Source organism: Macaca thibetana, chromosome 7, assembly GCF_024542745.1.
Source record: "Macaca thibetana thibetana isolate TM-01 chromosome 7, ASM2454274v1, whole genome shotgun sequence".
Taxonomy (NCBI): Eukaryota; Metazoa; Chordata; class Mammalia; order Primates; family Cercopithecidae; genus Macaca; species Macaca thibetana.
In genome coordinates, this window is record NC_065584.1 from 84,968,634 (window position 1) to 84,987,790 (window position 19,157).

The following is a 19,157-nucleotide window of genomic DNA, read 5'->3' on the forward strand; positions in this document are numbered from 1 at the left end:
TTATTTATTTGTAGATATGGGCTCTTGATATGTTACCCAAGCTGGTCTCAAACTGCTGGCCTCTAGCCATCCTCCTGCCTTGGCCTCCCAAAGGGCTGGGATTATAGGCGTGAGCCACCATGCCTGGCTGATGTTTAGTTTTTAAGATGATAATATCTAACTTTTATAGAGGACTCACCACATCAGGCACGGTTCTAAGCACTTCACATTACATCATCTCATTTAATCCTGACCACACTAGGAAGTAGGTGTTATTTTTTGTCCTCATTTTTTAATTGAGGAAATTGAGTCACAGACAGTTTGACACTTTGCTCAAGATCAAACTACTAGCATGTGCAAGAGCCAAGACGTAAGTCAAGTTGTCTGAATCAGAATCCTAGGTGTTAAACATGGTAGATTCTGGAATCTTCAGAGCAAGGAATTTAACACCTGACTAATTTCTAGAATGGATGCTAGTCATTTACTTGTCTGTGTTCAGATTAATCCTGCTGCCTCTTCCTGCAAACTACACTTTCCAGGCTCTCTGGCCAAGTGACTTTGGGCTAGGTTCAGCCAGCAGGAGGCACTAGTGGGAGACTGGAGGGGAGGCAGGGAAGGAGGACCCAGGGCGGGCCCCATCCCCTCTGCCTCAGCTTTGTCTTTAGCAGCAGCTGCGCTTCTTCCATGGTTCTAGTTCCCACTGGGTAGCCTGGCTTGTTAGGTGCTGGTGACACCACCTTCTCCCTTTGTTCCTCCAGCTTCCTGCTGTTGCTTATCTCTGGGCTACCTCACCATCTCCTTTCAGACTTTTAGCAATTTCATCATATTTTTCTAGTTCTTTGTTAAATTTCCTCTACTGAATTAACTGTTATGGACTGTTTACCTGACCAGATTCTGACCCATGGAGGTAATCATCAGTAGTACCTGGCATAATTCACCGACTAGACACATCATTCTAAAATCATTCTTAGCTGAGGGTGGTGGTCCACGTCAGTAATCCCAATACTATAGGAGGCCAAGGTGGGAGGATTGTTTGAGCCCAGGAGTTTGAGACCAGCCTGGCAACATAAGGAGACCCCATCTTTACAAAAAACAAAAATAAATTAGCTGGGCATGGTGGCATATGCCTGTGATCTCAGCTACTTGGGAAGCTGAGGTGGGAGGATCACTTGAACCCAGGAGGTCGAGGTTACAGTGAGCTGTGATCCCAACACCTCACTCTAACCTGGGTGCATTCCCTGTCTCAAAAAGAAAAAATTAATTAATTAAAAATAAAAATCGACTGGGTGCGGTGGCTCATGCCTGTAATCCCAACACTTTGGGAGGGCAAGGCAGGCAGATCATGAGGTCAGGAGTTCAAGACCAGCCTGGCCAAAATGGTGAAACCCTATCTCTACTAAAAATATAAAAATTAGCTGGCCAGGTGCGGTGGATCATGCCTGTAATCCCAGCACTTTGGGAGGCTGAGGTGGTCGGATCACTTGAGGTCAGGAGTTGGAGACCTGCTTGGCCAGCATGGTAAAACCCTGTCTCTACTAAAAATACAAAAAAATTAGCCAGGCACGGTGGCAGGTGCCTGTAATTCCAGCTACTCGGGAGACTGAGGCAGGAGAATTGCTTAAACCCAGGAGGCAGAATTTGCGGTGAGCCAAGATCGTGCCCTTGCACTTCAGCCTGGGCGACAAGAGTGAAACTCCGTCTCAAAAAAAAAAAAAAAAAAAACAACAGGCTGGGCATGGTGGCTCACAGCGGTAATCCCAGCACTTTGGGAGGCTGAGGTGGGTGGATCACCTGAGGTCAGGAGTTTGAGACCAGCCTGGCCAATATGGTGAAACCCCGTCTCTACTAAAACTACAAAAATTAGCTGGGTGTGGTGGTGGGCGCCTGTAATCCCAGCTACTCGGGAATCAGGCATGAGAATCGCTTGAACCTGGGAGGCGGAGGTTGCAGTGAGCCAAGATCGTGCCACTGCACTCCAGCCTGGCGACAGAGTGAGACTCTGTTTCAAAACAAACAAGCAAACAAACAACACCAAAAATCAGCTGGGCGTGGTGGCGGGCACCTGTAGTCCCACCTACTCGGGAGGCTGAGGCAGGAGAATTGCTTGAACCTGGGAGGCGGAGATTGCAGTGAGCCAAGATCGCGCCATTGCACGCCAATCTGGGCAACACAGCAAGACTCCATCTCAAAAAAATAAATAAATAAAAAGTAAAAAAATAAAAATAAAAATACAAATCAATCTCTTTTTTGTGAGTATTACTTAGTACCATAAACAGACTATCTAGATTTAAGCCAATAGGAAAATATGGACTGAATGATAATACGACTAGTACCCTCAAGTTGAAATAGGTATTCATAATGCACACATCAAAACTGATGTCAGCCTGGAGAGTCCCAGTCAACATATACGAAAATTAATTAAGGCCAGGCACAGTGGCTCACGCCTATAATCCCAACACTTTGGGAGGCTGAGGTGGGCAGATTGCTCGAGCTCAGGAATTTGAGACCAGCTTGTACAAAATGGTGAAACCCAATCTCTACAAAACATATAAAAATTTGCCACTGCTCTCCAGACTGGGTGACAGAGTGAGACCTTGTCTTAAAAAAAAAAAAAAATTATTTATATGAAGATGTAGAATAAGAGTTAATTAGATTCTAAGATGACATGAATTGGAATTGGGAGCTAGAAGACAAAATAAGGAATCTAAAGATTTTGACAACCTAGGATGATGAATCTGAGAGATCTACAATGACAGAGGAGATAAAAATGCAAAATCCTACAACTTAGGTAAAAAACATCAACTTACAGAAAGGACAGGTGGCTTAATTATTGTTTATGTAAAGTGGAATTAAGCCCAGATACTTGGGAGGCTGAGGTGGGAGAATTTCTTGAGCCCAGAAGTTTGAGTCCAGCCAGGGCAACATAACAAGACCCCTTCTTTAAAAATAAAAACTAGGAGCTGGGCGTGGTGGCTCACACTTGTAATCCCAACGCTTTGGGAGGCTGAGGCAGGCGGATCACTTAAGGTCAGGAGTTCAAGACCAGCCTGTCCAACATGGTGAAACCCCATTTCTACTAAAAATGCAAAAATGAACTGGGTGTGGTGGTGCGTGCCTGTAATCCCAGCTACTTGGGAGGCTGAGGCAGGAGAATTGCTTGAACCTGGGAGGTGGAGGTTGCAGTGAGCTGAGATTGCGCCATTGCGCTCTAGCCTGGGCAATAAGAGTGAAACTCCATCTCAAAAATAAATAAATAAAATAAAATAACAAAATAAAAAATAAAAATTAGGGACCAGGCACAGTGGTTCATGCCTGTAATCCCAGCACTTTGGGAGGCCAAGGTCAGAGCACTGCTTGAAGCCAGGAGTTTGAGACCAGCTTAGGCAATATAGCAAGACCCTGTCTTTACAAAAAATAAAAATACAAATAAATTTAATTGACAAATTAGAGATTTCTGCTGATGTTGAATGAATAGCATGGCATGGTTGCATAAAAGCTAACATACTAGAGAAGCAGAACTGGCCAGTACTGCCATTTATCAGCTGAATGAACTTGGCAAGTTTTCAGTTTTCTATGCCCAATTTTCTCCATGTATAAAATAAGGATGATGCTAATGTTAGTGTTTTAATTATCTATGGCTGCATAGCAAATTGCCCCAAAATTTAGGGCTTAAAACAGTGACCATTTATTTTCTCACAGGTTTTGTGTGTCAGTAATTGAGAAGTAACTTAGCTGGGTGATTCCAGCTTGGTGTTTCTCATGAAGGTGCAGTCATCTGAAGACTCAACTGGGGCTGAAGGATCCATTTCCAAGATGGCTGACTTACATGTCTGGCAAGTAGGTAGTGGCTGTTGGCAAGAGGCCTCAGTTCCTCCCCATATGGGCATCTCCATAAGCTGTTTGAGTGTCCTCATACCATGGCAGCTGGCTTCCCCCAGAATGGGCAGTGTAAGAGAGAGCAAGGCAGAAGTCACAATGCTTTTAACACTCAGTCTCAGAAAGCACACCCCATCATTTCTGCAATATCCCTTAGTAACACAGGTCCACCCTATGCATTGTAGGAGGAGATTACACAAGAGCACAGATATTGGCAGGTAAAGATTATTGACGTCCATCCTGAATGCTGGCTATGCTAGTCTACACTAGTCTACACTGTGGCTCCCAAAGGTTCATGTCCTTCACAAATGCAAATCTGTTTAACCCTCCCAAGGGACTCAAAAGTCTCATCCCATTACAAAACCAGCTTGAAGTCCAGAATCTTGTCATCTAAAACAGGCCTCCAGGTGAAGTTCTTCTGGACTAATTCCTATGAACAGCTTGAGTAGCTCTTCTTGATCTGATGACCTATGAACTAAAAAGAGAACTTATATTTTCCGTCCTACTCCTCCATCACCAACATACAATGATGAGATGTGGGAAAAGCATAGGATTACCTCGACAGATATTTCTATTCACAAAAAGAGAGTGGTCCGCTGGGCATGGTGGCTTACACCTGTAATCCCAGAACTTTGGGAGGCTGAGGTGGGCAGATCACCTGAGGTCAGGAGATCGAAACCATCCTGGCTAACGTGGTGAAAACCCATCTCTACTAAAAACACACAAAAAATTAGCTGGGTGTGGAGGCAGGTGCCTATAGTCCCAGCTCCTTGGGAGGCTGAGGCAGGTGAATGGTGTGAACCTGGAAGGCAGAGCTTTCAGTAATCTGAGACTGCACCATTGCACTCCAGCCTGGGCAACAGAGCGAGACTCCATCTCAAAAAAAAAAAAAAAAAAGAGGTCCCTGGTGGCAGGGGGAAAAAGGGATAAATAAATATAGGAAGTAGTCACTATTCTATAGAAATTCTAAAATACTGAAGGATACAGGTTGACTGTTCCTTGAGTAGAGCTCAGAGCCTGAGCATAATTTCTCATAGCTCTTGGCTCCAGCTTTGGGCTCTTTGTGCTCTGCCCTCTGAGCCACCTTTCCTTTTCATAGAAAGGCTCATGCTTGCAGCTGTGTTGTTTTCTCAGCCTGCTTTTGCCGTAGAAGTGTGGGGGTCAAGACTGGGCATGGTGGCTCGTGCCTGTAATCCCAGCACTATGGGAGGCTGAGTCAGGTGGATTTCTTGAGGTCAGGAGTTTGAGACCAGCCTGAGCAACATGGTGAAACCCCGTCTCTACTAAAAATACAAAAATGAGCCAGGTGTGGTGGCACACGCCTGTAATCACAGCTACTGGGGAGTCTGAGGTGGCAGAGTCACTTGAACCCAGGAGGTGGAGGCTGCTGTGAGCTGAGATCATGCCACTGCACTCCAGCCTGGGTGACAAGGTGAGACTCCACCTCAAAAAAAAAAAAAAAGTTTGGGGGTCCAAAAACTTCTTCTTATATATTGCCTCTATCTGTTTCAATACAAGCTGGTAGCGTTTCTGCCAATACAATTTTCTTAAAACTTTTGTGACTCTCCAGTGAATCTTATTGGGGTTCACTCAATTAGATAAAAGTCATACTTACAAATCTCTTTGAGATAAACTCTTTTCTTTTCTTTTTTTTTTTTTTTTTTTTTTTTTTTTTGAGACGGAGTCTCGCTCTGTCGCCCAGGCTGGAGTGCAGTGGCCGGATCTCAGCTCACTGCAAGCTCTGCCTCCCGGGTTTACGCCATTCTCCTGCCTCAGCCTCCTGAGTAGCTGGGAGTACAGGCGCCCGCCACCTCGCCCGGCTAGTTTTTTGTATTTTTAGTAGAGATGGGATTTCACCATGTTAGCCAGGATGGTCTCGATCTCCTGACCTTGTGATCCGCCCGTCTCGGCCTCCCAAAGTGCTGGGATTACAGGCTTGAGCCACCGCGCCCGGCGAGATAAACTCTTTTCTACCTCAGGCTTCAGTTTAGACTGGTGAGGGGCAACACTCATAAGCTTCTTTTTTTTTTTTTTTTTTATGGAGTCTCGCTCTGTCACCCAGGCTGGAGTGCAGTGGTGTGATCTCGGCTCACTTCAACCTCTGCCTCCTGGGTTCAAGTGATTCTCCTGCCTCAGCCTCCTGAGTAGCTGGGACTACCAGCGCATGCCACTACGCCTGGCTAATTTTTGTATTTTTAGTAGAGATGGGGTTTCATCATATTGGCCAGGCTGGTCTCGAACTCCTGACCTTGTGATCCACCTGCCTTGGCCTCCCGAAGTGCTGGGATTACAGGCATGACCCACTGCGCTCAGGCATAGCTTCTTTTTAAAATTTTTTAGAGACAGGATCTTGGTCTGTCACACAGGTTAGAGTACAATAATACAATCATAGCTCACTGCAGTGTAGAACTCCTGGGTTCAAGTTATTCTCCTGCCTCATCCTCCTGAGTAGCTATGACTACAGGTGCATACTTTCATGCCCACTATTTTATTTTATTTTATTTTTTTGAGATGGAGTCTCACTCTCTTACTCAGGCTGGAGTGCAGTGGTGTGATTTTGTCTCACTGCAACCTCTACCACCTGGGTTCAAGCAATTCTCCTGCCTCAGCCTTCCAAGTAGTTGGGATTACAGGCATGCGCCACCATGCCCAGCTAATTTTTTTGTATTTTTAGTAGAGACAGGGTTCGACTATATTGGCCAGGCTGGTCACAAATTCCTCACCTTGTGATCTGCCTGCCTTGGACTCCCAAAGTGCTGGGAACCACCGCACCCGGGCCACGCCCACTAATTAAAAAATTTTTTTTGTAGGATGGGACCATGCTATGTTGTCCAGGCTGGTCTTGAATTCCTGGCCTTAAGTAATCCTCTAACCTCGACCTTCTAGCGTTCTGGGATTACAGGTGTGACCCACCATGCCTGGCTCTTAAGTTTCTTAAAAACTATATTGTTAGGCTGGGTGCTGTGGCTCACACCTGTAATCCCAGCACTTTGGGAGGCTGAGGTGGGTAGATCACATGAGGTCAGGAGTTTGAAACCAGTCTGGCCACCAGCCTGGCCAACATGGTGAAATCCCATCTCTACTAAAAATACAAAAATTAGCCAGGCATAGTGATGCGTTCCTGTAGTCCCAGCTACTTGGGAGGCTGAGGCAGGAGAATCGTTTGGACCCAGGAGGCAGAGGTTGCAGTGAGCCGAGATCACGCCACTGCACTCCCGCCTGAGTGACAGAGTGAGACTCTGTCTCAAAAAAAAACCAAAACCAAAACCAAAAACCAAAAACCCCAAAAACCATATTGTCAGACTAAATGGTTTCCTGAGTACCACCTTAGATCCTTCTGATATTAGCAAAGCATGTTACACTCAATCTTGGCTTTGTCTTTATACCATGTTTTCCTGAGAGTGCCCAGGATTTGATATTTGCCCAGAAGCTATTTTAAAAATTTAACATCATTTACTGTCTGCAAAGGCTGAGAATTTTAAAATCCAACAATTCCTAGCTCTTTTTTTTTTTTTTTCCCCTTTTGAGACGGAGTCTCACTCTGTCGCCAGGCTGGAATGCAATAGCAAGATCTTGGCTCACGGCAACATCTGCCTCCTGGGTTCAAGCAATTCTCTTGCCTCAGCCTCCCAAGTAGTTGGGACTACAGGTGAGCGCCACCATGCCAGCTAATTTTTGTATTTTTAGTAGGACGGGGTTTTACCATGTTGGCCAGGATGGTCTTGATCTCTTGACCTTGTGATCTGCTCGCCTTGGCCTCCCAAAGTGCTGGGATTACAGGTGTGAGCCACTGTGCCTGGCCTCCTGGCTCTTTTTAAGTGTTTGTTTGTTTTTTTTTTTCCCTAGCTATCTCTCTCATACTTTACTATAAGCAGCAAAGAAGAAACCAGGTGTTAACTTCAACACTCTCCCTGAAAATCTCTTAGCTAGATTTCCCATTCATTACATTTTTTACTTTCCTTGTTACTACACACTAACTACAGTTGCTAAACTTGCTGAATAACGAGAATCCTCTTTCTTACAGTTTCAAAACACATTTTCCTCAGTTTCCTTTAAGTCTTCACTGGCCACCACTTCCAAGGCCATCATGGCTGGGTATGGTGGCTTGTGCCTATAATCTCAGTGACTTAGGATCAGTTGAGGCCAGGAATTTGAATTCAGCCTGGGCAACATAGTGAGACCCTGTCTTAAAAAAAAAAAAAAAAGGCCGGGCGCGGTGGCTCAAGCCTGTAATCCCAGCACTTTGGGAGGCCGAGACGGGCGGATCACGAGGTCAGGAGTTCAAGACCATCCTGGCTAACACGGTGAAACCCCGTCTCTACTAAAAAATACAAAAAACTAGCCGGGCGAGGTGGCGGGCGCCTGTAGTCCCGGCTACTCGGGAGGCTGAGGCAGGAGAATGGCGTAAAAACCCGGGAGGCAGAGCTTGCAGTGAGCTGAGATCCGGCCACTGCACTCCAGCCTGGGCGACACAGCGAGACTCCGTCTCAAAAAAAAAAAAAAAAAAAAAAAAAAAAAAAAGGCCACTATGGTTCTACTAACTGTCACTTCCAGGCATTTTAGACTTTCACTAACACTCTTCTCAAAGTCTTTCCGGTTTCTGCCCTTTGCCTAATTTCAAAGTCATTCTTACATTTTAGGGGTTTGTCACAGCAGCACTCCACTTTTAGTGCCCAAACCTATTAGTTATCTATTGCTGAATGAGAAATCATCCCAAAATTTCACAGCTTAAAATATAAAATAAACATTTATTGTAATCATTTTATATTGGTCAGGAATTTGAAAGTGACTTACCTAGATGACCCTGGCTCAGGGACTCTCATTAGGTTGCAGTCAAGATGTTGGCCAGGGGCCGGGCACGGTGGCTCAATCCTGTAATCCTAGCACTTTGGGAGGCCGAGACGGGCGGATAACGAGGTCAGGAGATCGAGACTATCCTGGCTAACACGGTGAAACCCCGTCTCTACTAAAAAGTACAAAAAACTAGGCAGGCGAGGTGGCGAGCGCCTGTAGTCCCAGCTACTCGGGAGGCTGAGCCAGGAGAATGGCGTAAACCCGGGAGGCGGAGCTTGCAGTGAGCAGAGATCCGGCCACCGCACTCCAGCCTGGGGGACAGAGCGAGACTCCGTCTCAAAAAAAAAAAAAAAAAAAAAAAAGATGTTGTCCAGGACAGCAGTCATCTGAAGGTTTGACCATGGCTGGAGGATCTGCCTCCAAGATGGCTCACTCATATGCCTGGCAAGTTCATGCTGGCTGTTGGCAAGGAGGCCTCAGTTCCTTACCTGTGGACCTCTCTATAGGACTTCTTGAGTGTCCTGCAACATGGCAGCTAGCTTTCTTCAAAACGAGTGATCCAAAAGACAGCAAAATATATTTTTTATTTTAGAGTTCAGATTTTTATATAATGTCTTTTATTGCTTATTACTCTTGGAAGTCACACACTGTCACTGCTGCCAGACTGTATTAGATAAATAAGTCACTGGCCAGGCAGGGTGGCTCACGCCTGTTATCCCAGCACGTTGGGAGGCCGAGGCAGGTAGATCACCTGAGGTCAGGAGTTCAAGACCAGCCTGGTCAACATGGTCAAAAATTAGCCTGGTGTGGTGGCATGTGTCTGTAGTTCCAGCTACTCTGGAGGCTGAGGCAGAACTGCTTGAACCTGGGGGTCAGAGATTGTAGCGAGTGGGGATCGCGCCACTGCACTCCAGCATGGGTGACAGAGCAAGACTCCATCTCAAAAGAAAAATAGGCCGGGTGCGGTGGCTCAAGCCTGTAATCCCAGCACTATGGGAGGCCGAGACGGGCGGATCATGAGGTCAGGAGATCGAGACCATCCTGGCTAACACGGTGAAACCCTGTCTCTATTAAGAAATACAAAAAACTAGCCGGGCGAGGTGGCGGGCGCCTGTAGTCCCAGCTACTCTGGAGGCTGAGGCAGGAGAATGGTCTAAACCCGGGAGGCGGAGCTTGCAGTGAGCTGAGATCCGGCCACTGCACCCCAGCCTGGGCGACAGAGCAAGACTCTGTCTCAAAAAAAAAAAAAAAAAAAAAAAAAAAAAAAAAGAAAGAAAAATAAATAAATAACATATTTATTTAATATATACTAATAATGAGTATTTATAATAATATATAATAATAATGAGTATTTACACTGTACTAAAATATCACGTCCTTCCTCTACGCCGCTGCAGTCTTCCTTCCTTTCAGTTAGAGTAGGAGCCAAAGTCTTTACAATGACTTACATGGTTTTATGGGATGTCACCCCATGACCCATCTGATCTCCTCTTCCATTGCTGTCTTCCTTGCTCATTCTGTTCCAGTCACACTACCTTGTTCAGTAAGGTGTGAATATGGGAGCCGTGTACTCACCTCAAAGTCTTGGCATTTGCTTTTGCTTTCGCTCGGAGTGCTCTTCTTGAGAACCACTTGGTTTGTTTCCTCATATCCTCAGGTTCTTGGTGGGGCCTTCTCTGACCCCAGTGCCCAAAATTACACTCCCAACAATGTCTGTCTCCCTTCCTCAATTAATTTTTCTCCTTAGCACTTAGCACTATCTAATAAACTGTTTTATTAATTTATCACATGTATCCCTGCTCTTCTCACAAGAATGTACGTTCCATGAAGGTGGGGTCTGTTTGTTTACTGCCATGTCCTCAGTGCCAAAAACAATGTCTAGCACATAGTAGGTATTCAATAAATGCTTTTTGAGTGAATGAATCAGTGACCACTAGTGACAGGCATCACATAGATGATGTCTTTTAATCTACTCAACTACCCTTTGTATTATTAGCTCCACATTAAAGGTGAGGAAACTGAAGCTCCAGCAGGATATATAACTTGCTGAAGGTCCCAAACAATAAGTAGTAAAGACTAGATTCACACACGAATTGCACAAGTTCAGAACCCTTGTTCCTAGCCACTCCATGTTACTGCCTCCCCATGTACTGGAAGCCACATTGTAAAAGATTAGTAAAGTGAAATAATGCAGAGGAAAGTGACAGGAATGTTGAGATGTCTCTAAGTCATGTCATATGATAAGCTGTTTATGAAACTAGAAAGGCTCTTCAACTAAAGGAAAGGAAAGCTTAACCTTTTTTTTTTTTTTTGAGACAGGTTCGTACTCTGTTGCCCAGGCTTAAGTGCAGTGGCACGATCATGGCTCACTGCAACATTTACCTCCTAGGCTTATGCAATCCTTCCACCCCAGCCTGCCAAATAGGTGGGACTACAGCCCCGCGCTACTATGCCTGACTAATTCTTGTATTTTTTGGTAGAGATAGGTTTTCACCATGTTGCCCAGGTTTGAGCCTTAAGCTCGAACTCCTGAGCTTAAGCAATCCTCCTACCTTGGCTTCCCAACGTGCTGGGATTACAGGAGTGAGCCACTGTGCCTGGCTGGAATGCTTAACTTTAGTGAGGGATAGAATACATGAAAACCAGATTCAAATATTTGACAAGCTGTAGTGTAGAACAAGAATTTGTTTATTCTGTGTACTCTGAAGGCCAGAAACTGGAATTAATGGACCAAATAAAGTCAGCCTACTTCCTGCTTGAGGTACAGAAGCTGAGGGGGAGTGTTGATATAGAGGGATACCTGTCTGGGGCCATCAGTACTCCTTGACAACTCTGTGACTCATGAGTTTCAGGATGGTTCACTTCACAGAAGACAAGGGCAAAGGGAGCTTATTGAAGTAAGTTGTCTTGCTTTGTCGCCAGGCTGGAGTGCAGTGGTACAATCTGGGCTCACTGCAACCTCGGCCTCCCAGGTTCAAGTGATTCTCCTGCCTCAGCCTCCCGAGTAGCTGGGACTAGAGGTGCACGCCACCACGCCCAGATAATTTTTGCATTTTTAGTAGAGATGGGGTTTCACCATGTTGGCCAGGATGGTCTCGATCTCTTGACCTCATGATAGGCCTCCCAAAGTGCTGGGATTACAAGTGTGAGCCACCGTGCCCAGCCAGGCTTTTTTTTTTTTTTTTTTTTTTTGGTGAGATGGAGTTTTGCTCTTGTTGCCCAGGCTGGAGTGCAATGGCGTGATCTCGGCTCACTGCAACCTCCGCCTCTTGGGTTCAAGAGATTCTCCTGTCTCAGCCTCCTGAGTAGCTGGTATTACAGGCACGCGCCATCATGCCCAGTTAATTTTTGTATTTTTAGTAGAGACAAGATGGGGTTTCACCATGTTGACCAGGCTGGTCTCAAACTCCTGACCTCAGGTGATCCACCCACCTTGGCTTCCCAAAGTGCTGGGATTACAGGTGTGAGTCACCATGCCTGGTCCACAAAGGGCTTTTATGGAACAATTTTGGCAAATGTCTGGGTTGGAATACAGATGTAGAGGTTAGGTTAAAAAGAAATGATTGGCCAGTCGCGGTGGCTCATGCCTGTAATCCCAGCACTTTGGGAGGCCGAGGTGGGTGGATCACAGGTCAGGAGTTTGAGACCAGCCTGACCAACATGATGAAATCCCATCTCCACTAAAGATACGAAAAAATAGGCTGGGCGTGGTGGTGCGCGCCTGTAATCCCAGCTACTCAGAAGGCTAAGGCAGGAGAATCGCTTGAACCCAGGAAGTGGAGGTTGCAGTGAGCTGAGATCGCGCCACTGCACTCCAGCATATGTGACAGAGCAAGACTCCATCTCAAAAAAAAAAAGAAAAAGAAATGACCAGTGAAGGAATATAGACAGCTAGATAGCTTTTAAAAACTTGCTTGCAGCCAGGCATAGTGGCTCATTCCTGTAATCTCAGCACTTTGGGAGACTGAGGTGGAAGGATCAGTTGAGTCCAGAAGTTCGAGACTAGCCTGGGAAACATAGTAAGACCCCTTCTCTACAAATAATCAAAAATTGACCAGGCATGGTGGTAGATGTTTGTAGTTACAGCTACTCAGGAGGCTGAGGCAGCAGAATTGCTTGAGTTTAGGAAGTTCAGGCTGCAATGAGCCATGATTGTGCCACAGCACTCAGCTTGAGTAACAGAGTGAGACCCTGTCTTAAAAACAAAACAAAAACACCACCAACAAAATTTCTATGTTCGAAGGGAGAGAGGGAACTGAAGGCCTACATATGGTTTTGGGAGCTGGCTTCCTTGTGCTTTGAAAGAGAATAAGATGCAGTTCAATTTTTTTTTGTGCAGTGGTGCAATCGTGGCTTACTGCAACCTCCGCCTCCTGGGTTCAAGTGATTCTCCTGGCACAGCCTCCCAAGTAGCTGGCACTACAGGCACGCGCCACCACGCCCAGCCAATTTTTGTATTTTTAGTAGAGATGGGGTTTCACCATGTTGGCCAGGATGGTTTCAATCTCTTGACCTCAGGTGATCCATCCACCTTGGCCTCCCAAAGTGCTGGGATTACAGGTGGGAGCCACCATACCCAGCCGCAGTTCAATTTTTTATGTGGGGTGGGGACACCCCTCAGAAATTGGAGCGTAACCTCAAATCATGTCCATTTTTTAAGCCTCTGATATATTAAAAAATTAAGGCTGGGCCCAGTGGCTTATGCCTGTAATCCCAACACTTTGGGAGGCCGAGTCAGGCGGTCACTTGAGGTCAGGAGTTTGAGACCAGCCTAGCCAACATGGTGAAACCCCATCTTTACTAAAAATACAAAAATTAGCCAGGCATGGTGGCGGGTGCCTGTAATCCCAGCTACTCAGGAGGCTGAGGCAGGAGAATCGCTTGAACCCAGGAGGTGGAGGTTGCAAATGAGCTGACATTGTGCCACTGCACTCCAGCCTGCGTGATGGAGCCAGACTCGGTCTAAATAACAACAACAACAACAACAACTATGAAATGCTAAGATGGTTTTGAGAATACTTGGTATATTTAAACATTTAACAAATAAAAACTTGGTACAAACAACACAGCCATAAAGTACTATCTACAAGAACGGACAGCAATTTTTTTAACTACAAAATTAGAAATTTGAGGGCCTTTATAAATGTCAGGCGGAGACCAAAGGATTCTCATGGCCCCAGGGTGGGGATGAGGACAGGGGCATGGGTCCAGGTTAGAGTTCCCTCAAGAGGCGTGGGTGTTATATCCAAAGCCTCAGGGAATTGGCACAGAAATGTCCCACTCTTAGATAAAGGGGACACAGAGCCCTGCTTGTCTTGGTCAGAGGGAGTTCTGTGATAGCATTCTGCAGTCCGGGAGTGCAGAGTCTCACCTGGACTCTTACCCTGGGACCCCGGAGACAGGCATCCTGGAGTGATTCGTGTCTGAGGCGACCACAGGGGGGCAGTGTGACAACTCGGAGGCGCTCCAAGGAGAGGGCACAGAAGTGCCAACCTTCCTCCCCCCGCGGATCATCTGTCCTGTACCACCCACCACCCCCCGACTCCCTCTCCTTTCCTGGAGTTGGTGAGGGCTGCCCACCAACCTCCACACAGGGACGGCAGACGGAAACACTGACGTTTCCCTCCGCAGCTGGAAAGCTAAGAGCGGCTTGGCTGCCCGTCTCGCCCAGAGTCCCACCCCTTTAAGTACAGGTGTCCAGGATGGAGACATAGAAAGTGGAACAGGGGAAGGGACAGGCTAGTAGTACCCGCGGCCCTGGTGGGACTAGCTTTGCCTCCCCGTCTCAATTCCCTGGGTTCTGTTTGCAGTCCCAACACCCAGCACAAGGGGGCGCTACCACCCTGCAAACCCTGCCCCACAGGTCTTGTACATGGAGTGGGCACAGCCATAAAGAGCGGGATGTGTTCCTCTAAGTCCCTTACCCAGCTTTCCTCCACTCAGAACCTACATGCAATCTTGTAGGGATGAGGTGGGGAGACCTCTGGAGCACAGGCCAGCAAAGCGGAGGAGAGTCTGGGGAATCTGACATAGAGCTTAGAGGGATATAGGGAAGAGAGGCCTCCTGGCTGGGCCCTCCAGGTCAGAGTCTAGGTGTGGGCTGGGCTGAGAGTGCAGCCCGAAGGCTGGGTATTTCCAGAAGAGTTGGGTCAACACAACCTGATACCAGCCACTCCCAGATTAAGGGCAGGCAGGAAGTGGAGAGTTGACACCTAAGCGGGAGGGAATGGGGCCGACAAGGACAAAGTAGGGAGTTCTGGGGGTATAAACCTCTTTACCTCAATATATTTTTCTTTTTTAAAACCTTTTAAAGATTGAGGTAATGGTTGGTCTGAAGATAATGTGTTATCTCAACAGATTGCTGACAGTCAGTTACAGATCAAACTCCCTGTTCTGTTCTTATCCCCCTTCTCACTACTGCACTTGACTAATCTAAAAAAAATAAATAAGTAAGGTAAAATACACCATGAAAGGCCAGGCGCGGTGGCCCACGCCTGTAATCCCAGCACTTTGGGAGACTGAGGCAGGTGGATCACGAGATCAGGAGTTTGAGACCTGCCTGGCCAACGTGGTGAAAGCCCGTTTCTACTAAAAATACAAAAAAAAAAAAAAAAAAAAAAAAAAAAAAAAATTAGCTGGGCGTGGTGGCAGGTGCCTGTAATCCCAGCTACATGGGAGGCTGAGACAGGAGAATCGTTTGAACCCGGGAGGCGGAGATTGCAGTGAGCTGAGATTGCACCATTGCACTCCAGCGTGGGCGACAGGGGGAGACTCTGTCTCACACACACACAAATATATGTGTGTGTGTGTGTATATATATATATACCATGAAGTTCACAAAGTGCACTAAGTTTAAGTGTTCAGCTCAATGATTTGAGTTACATATTCACTACTTATGTGTTCATAATATGTACATATGTATACAATACTTATGTAATCACAACTACCACTGGTAATTCAACAAACTTTTATTGAGTGCCTCCTGTGTGTCTAGCACTATTTTACCCTTTTGAAAGAAAATTGAGGCTAGAACCTGTTTTCCAGTGGCTGTGATAGGGTTGGTATTATAAATTATAGTAATTCCTTGACAGAACTATACCATCACCTGGTATGAGAGATCAACATGGTGTGATCTACTCACAGTGGCCATCACCTTGGACTCCAGAATGGGAAGAGTTGTCTACCATGTCTGAATATACTAACTCACAGAACTCCAGGGGACATAACTGGATCCAGTAAATACAGTCAGGGCAGCCATACTCCTAGCACAGAGTGAGGTGCTGAGCAGGTGAGAGAGCGTTTTGGGGAATTGATCCTGCTCTCTGGCCTGGTGCTACATGTCTGGAAGCTGGGCAATGAGTGATATCTTTGACAAACCAAAGTGAAATGGAGCCTGTTGCATGTGTATGAATTCACTAGGCTTTCTGACACGCCAGTGTTTTTTCTCAGCTTTGTGGTCAGCCTGGCCTTGCCTCACCCAGACCCCATCCTGCTCCAAGTCAGAGAAGTGCCCCTAGCAGGAAATTGAGTGAGTGAGCAGGATGTAACCCGTGATGAGGCAGCTCCCAGACCTGGCTGGTCCCTGAGTCAATGAGCTACTTCGGGCACTCAAAGGAAGCCCTTCCGCCCATTCACTACTTCCACTGCCTCTTCTGTCACCTCTAACATCCCTCCCTACCCAGGTGTGGGTCTTTGGAGGCAGGGAGCTGGTCTCCTTCTTCTCTAAGTCACAAAGGAATACGGGACTCTGGGGGCAAATGGCCTCAGCATGGAGGCAGAGGAAGCTGCTCCTTGGGGATGCCAGTGACTGCCCTGGCCAGAGGGCTACCAGTGATCTTGCTTTGGAGCCCCTAGGGCCAGGACTGGTGGCAGGGTAGGACAGAGGGGGCTGGGCCTGGCTGGGGAAGGCTGGCCTGGAAGAAGCTGAGCCATCGGCCCTGGGCCAGGGTGGAAAATATGTGTGTGAGCTCATTTGGAAGGTGGCTTCTGGCCAGTCAGGCCTGCCTCGCTTCCAGGCCCTGGCTGCCCAGCCCCTTGCAGGCGGCCTCTGGTCTCCCTACTTTCACAAGACTGAGCGAAGAGGGCAGAAACCCCCAAGGCTGGGGCTAGGTGTGCAGACTTGAGCTTTTAAAAGAAGTGTGTTCAGATTTGGGATGGTAGGTAGGAAACGGGTACAGGAACCGCAGGACGATGGAGCAGTCTTGGCTGGGGTTTCCTTGGGGCCTTTGGGAATGGGTACCACCGCTGAAGCCCTCCGCCCTCCCCCGATGCCCTCGAACACAAACATTCACCAATCCCACCCTTCCCTTAGCTGCTGCCATTGTCTCATTCCATCCCTTTGGCTTCTGAGTCTTGGTGCCACCTTCCTTCTCTCAAGAAGGGAGGCAATGGGCTGGCAAAGTGGGATCCTTTTCCCTCTGCACTCCTACCCCCCATAATATTGCTGCACAATAAGCAAATACAGCTGGGCATGGTGGCTCACGCCTGTAATCCCAACACTTTGGGAGGCCGAGGTGGGCGGCCTGAGGTTGGGAGTTTGAGACCAGCCTGACCAACATGGAGAAACCCCGTCTCTACTAAAAATACAAAATTAGCTGGGTGTGGTGGCGCATGCCTGTAATCCCAGCTACTTGGGAGGCTGAGGCAGGAGAATCACTTGAACCTGGGAGGCAGAGGTTGCAGTGAGCCGAGATTGCGCCATTGCACTCCAACCTGGGCAACAAGAGTGAAACTCCGTCTCAAAACAACAACAACAACAACAACAAAAAAAAACACAATAAGCAAATATATATGTGTTGACAGATCCCCAGAACACACACTGCCGTGAAGACGCCCAGCTACCCAGGGTCCATGCTGGGAGAGACACCAAGAGATTGCCAGGATCTGCCAGTATAGAAACATAAATAAGTAAATTGGAAAGATCTGGGTTTTAAATTTGGACTAACAACCTGTGACCTTGATCAAGTCATTTATCTTTCTGGGTCTCAGTTCCCTTATTTGTAAAACGGGGACAATGTTAGTGCCTGTGTCATTGTGTGTTGTAAGGAGCTCAGCAAATGTTAGTTTCACCATTGCTGGAAGGGAAGGAGGGATACAGAGGGGAAAGAGACCACTGGAAAATCTGTCAGATAGTGGGGAGAAGGGGCCCTGGGGGAGGGACAGTGAAGGACCAGCAGAGCTAGCCAGATTGTGCTTTGGGGTCTGGAGGGGTGTGGGGGTGTCTCTCTGCACAGTCCTCCCTCCTCTAGAGGACCCAGCTCCTCTTAGATCTTCCCTTCCCTTCCCACTGACCCAGAGCCTGGCTGGCAGCCCTGCAGTCATGGGCCCAGCTGGTGCCAGGAGCCCTGGAGAAAGGGAGGTGATGACAAGGGAGTCCGTGGCCCCCCTCCAAATGTGTGGGGTGCAGTCGTGGGCAGAGTGCTGCTCCTCTTCAGCCCTTGCCCCCAGTCCAGCGTCTCCTTAGCACCAACTTTCCTGGGTTCTGCCCAAACCTCCTTGAAGATTCCCCTTGGCTCCCTCCTGGCTGCTCCAACTCACATGTGCTGCTTTCGAATAAAGGAACTTGGAACCATAGAAACTGGGTCAGGCCCAACGGACAAATCGGGGTAGGGCCAGTGAAAGCAGAGTTTGCAGGTCTTTTGGAAGCCACAGGGCCCTCTGCTCTCCCCTCACCCCAGCCTGACCTGGAGGTTCACTCAGTGGGACCTTGTGATCACTAAGGCACCTCCCAGGGTCCCTGGGCAGCCTCACTGGGGTGGATCAGGCAGGCCCAGGCACGTCAGAAGCACGGGACCCTGCGTCTCCACCCTGAAGTTCTCTCTGCTTGTTTTAATTTTTGTTTTTTGTTTTTTTTAAACCAGTCAAATTTAGCAGTGGGGGGTTTTATAAGCCCATCTTCTACCTCTTCCCCCTTTGTCTCTGGTCCTCCATTCCCATCTCTCCCCCTTGGCTCCAGAGAGCATCTTGTGATTCCAGAATCAGGGCCAAACAATTTCCTCGTGATGGGGAAACCGCACTCCAGCGCGGGAGCCCTAGGCTCCCCCTCCTCTTCTCTCTGGCAGTCCCCCCTCCCCAGGCTCCTCCACTGGCTCCAGCTGTGTTTTGCAAAACTCCCACTGGATAACATCTGTAATTGCCTCCAGATGTGGACCACAAAAACACAAAGGGGCCATGAGCTCATCTTTGAGTTCCTTGCCACCCGCACAGACCCTACCACCCTCAGATGCCCCTGACTTCCCCTGCCACCTTGTCAAGGTCCCCATCCCCTCTGGTAAGGGTGGTTCGGAGGTGGTGTCCAATTCCACCGAGACACACAGACTCTGCCAAACAGCTGTTGGCAGGGGAGGTGCAGGAGGCCAGGCGTAGGGTCAGGGTTCCTGGCAGACAGGAAGGTGGGGTACCCCTTCTGCCAAAGCAATCACACTAACCAGCCCTGAATAGCAGCTGGATAGACTGACTGGCATGATGGGGCCAGGACTCTGCAAGGCAGGCGGTGGAGGGAGTCTGGG

At 47.8% G+C, this 19,157-nt stretch overlaps 1 protein-coding gene across 1 annotated transcript in view; it reads left to right on the forward strand.

Moving 5' to 3' along the window:
* DAD1 (defender against cell death 1) overlaps positions 1-19,157 on the forward strand; it is a 330,697-nt gene that overhangs the window by 22,409 nt on the left and 289,131 nt on the right. The window lies entirely within an intron of this gene.